This window comes from Lissotriton vulgaris, unplaced genomic scaffold (genome assembly GCF_964263255.1).
Source record: "Lissotriton vulgaris unplaced genomic scaffold, aLisVul1.2 SCAFFOLD_1991, whole genome shotgun sequence".
Taxonomy (NCBI): Eukaryota; Metazoa; Chordata; class Amphibia; order Caudata; family Salamandridae; genus Lissotriton; species Lissotriton vulgaris.
In genome coordinates, this window is record NW_028244239.1 from 109583 (window position 1) to 112805 (window position 3223).

Here is a 3223-nt window from a genome sequence, read left to right on the forward strand (position 1 = left end):
GAAAGAAATCAGACAGACAAAACGTAATAAGAGAGATGGAGTTGCTGCCATAGTGAAGAAAGCAGAACAGTTTCAGCGAGATAAGGAGGAAAAGGAAAAGGAAGTTTTCGATAGGCTTCAGCGTATGTTTATAGATAAATGTTACCCCGCTTTGCCAACGGAGTCGGATAAGAAAGAGGAATTAGTTGAGGACCCAGTACTGTCCTATCTTTTGAAATCGCCACCTCCGTACGCACAGGGTACCGCAGTTTCTGTGGTTCCCCCTGTACCTGCTCCCGTACCTGTTCCCCAACCTGTTCCCCAACCTGTTCCCCAACCTGTACCTGTTCTTCCGACTGTTCCTGCTCCCTTGCCTACTTCAGTTCCTACTGCTCCTCCACTTGTACTTCCCCATACTCCTGCTCCCGCTGTTCCCACTGCTCCTGCTGTTCAATCTGGTTACTTCTCCTGTCTCTTCTGCTTTTGGTACTTCTCTTGTTACCCCGTTGGGTTACTCTTTGTCTCCGTCTGTTCGACGTCGTACCCCCTCTGTAGCTGCTAACTTTTTCAATTCTCTTGGACCTATTCTTGAGTCCGCTGGTTCGGACGGTCCTCAAAGACGTAGTCAGCTTCCCGGTAATCGGGAACGTGCTGCACTGTATAATATGGCGATGGCTTGGATGAAATACCCCATTAGAAATCCTCCTCGTGCAGTGCTAGATACGTTTTGTCAATTCAATATACCGACACAAAGATACGTTTTTGAAGAAATGTGTAAGGTTTTACGTGACCAAATATCGGCCGATGCATCTGACGATGTATTGACTGCTTTGACTAATCTGCAGCTCCAGTTTTCGAGCGGAATAATAGTAGACTCTAATGTTCGACGCGCTGTTGAGCAATTATTGTCTTTTCGTCCTTCTACGATGCCTCGAGCATTGTTTGTGGAGGACATTGAGGGACCGCTTGCAGCGCCTGGTCAGTATCCCATGCGTGAAGTTCCACCGGTGTGGATGCCAGGTGATGCTACTCAAAATCCTGCAGTCTTGCCGCACTTTCGGAGGGTGTGGATTCATCTCCCGTGGAAACGATCGGAAGTTCTGCAAGTGAAGCAATCTTTGCCTGACCCTCGCAAAAATCCTGCAGGGTATTATAAAGAATTATCTCAGTTAGTGGATGCTACAATAATGAATCTTGCCGACATCGATATGTTGTTCGGTAACGTAGTTCCGCAACCGGTTTGGGCAAAGATCCGTCAAGAAAACCATGCGGTAGAATTAGGTGGTGATTGGGCTGCTCTTGTAGCGGCAGACGCCTTGCAAGTTGGTGGGGCTAAACCTGAACAGTTAATTGCCGATCTCCCTCAGAGAATAATTACCCTGATGAAAACGCTTATGCCAGCTATGAAGGTAAATTGGGACAAGTTGTCCGCTTGCAAACAGAAGAAGGATGAGAGCGTCTCTGATTTCTTTACGAGATTTGAGGAAGCTTTCATTGACCATAGTGGTCAAGATATGGGTACTGAAGGAGGTCAGCGATTGTTTGTGGATAAGTTTGTTTCCAATTTACTGCCTGACTTAAGCAACAAATTGCGTAATTCAGAAAGTGCGTGGGCTGTTTCTACTTCTGCTCAAATATTGGCTACGGCCCAATATTATGAGAATAGGGAGAAAGTGGAGAACGATCGCGCTGACAAGAAAACGAAAGAGCTCAAAACTAAAGTGTTGTTACAACAGGCATATCCTCCGCGTTCGAATCAGAATGACTCGCAACAGCGGAACAGATCACAATCTCAGTCAAATAGGTCACAATCACGAAATGATTCCTCTTCGCAGCGATCCTCGTTAGGGTACAATCAGTGTGCCTATTGTAGGAATGAGGGTCATTTAAAATTCGATTGTCCAGTTCTCAATGAGCGTAATAGTGGTAATTCGTCTAGAGGAGGTCGTGGTGGTTCTCAACAGACATCACGTGGTAGAGGTCGCGGTGCTCAAAACGATCGCTCCACTAACACTTCTGACTCCAATAATTGTTTTGACCAGCGCGGATCGTCGCAAGGGCGATCTGCTCAGTACAATGTGGATGATTATTACGGCGGTCAGGATGCTGACGACGGTAATTACTAGGACAGCCATAGACAAGGAGAGGGAGTAGTATCAGTTCCGGTTGATCAGAGAGGGCCTTACGTCGCAGTTGCCACCTCGGGCGTCGTTGAGCCTTTTCTGTTGGACACTGGTGCAGCGAAAAGTTCCATCATGCATTCGAAACTCCCTGGCGCACCTTTGTCTGGCTTAACAAATGTTTCCGTTGGATTCTCTGGCGCCCCTGTTAGCAATCCGGTTTCGTGCCCTTTGCCTCTTACAATTGGGCCTCGTGAGCTGAAAGCTCCGTTTATTTTGACCACTGGTTGTGGTGAAAATCTCTTGGGTCTGGATTTGCTAAAACGTCTATATGCGACTTTGTATTGTTCTCCTGCGGGAGTGAAGCTTACTTTGGGTGAGAGAGTGATCTCTCCAATGTACTTGTCTCTCGATAAGCTTCCACCGGAATTGAGTTCTCTTCCTGCATCTTTGTGGGCAACAGGTCCCAATGACGTGGGCCTGCTTGACATCTCCCCTTATGTTGTTCACTTGAAATCTAATGTGCGATTGCCACGTATTCCCCAGTATCGTATCTCCCTTGATGGTGAGCGAGCATTGTTAGCTATTATCTATGATTTGATTGAAAAAGATGTTATCGAGGAGACTCGGGGAAACGTGTGCAATAGCCCTGTACTGCCCATTTTGAAGCGCACGGATCCATCAAAACCACCTGTTTATCGTTTTGTTATCGATTTACGGGAAGTAAATAAAATTGTGATTCCTCAGTTCCCTGTTGTGCCTGACATCACGGCGCTACTGACTCTGATTCCAGCCTCTGCATCTTGGTTCTCAGTGATCGATCTGAAGAATGCTTTCTTCAGCATTCCGATTGCTGAGGAAAGTAGAGACCTTTTTGGTTTCTCTCTTGGTGGCCGCAGCTTCCGGTTTAAACGTGCTCCTCAGGGCTACTGTGAGAGCCCATCGATATACAGTCAAGCCTTGAAGGGCCAACTAGATGCGTTTGTGTTGCCGGCTGGTGCAGCCTTGATCCAATACGTCGACGACTTATTGGTGGCTGCAGATACTCAGGACATTTGCAAAATTGCTACGGTATCGTTGTTGCAGCATCTCTGTGACTTACATCACAAGGTGTCTCCTTCTAA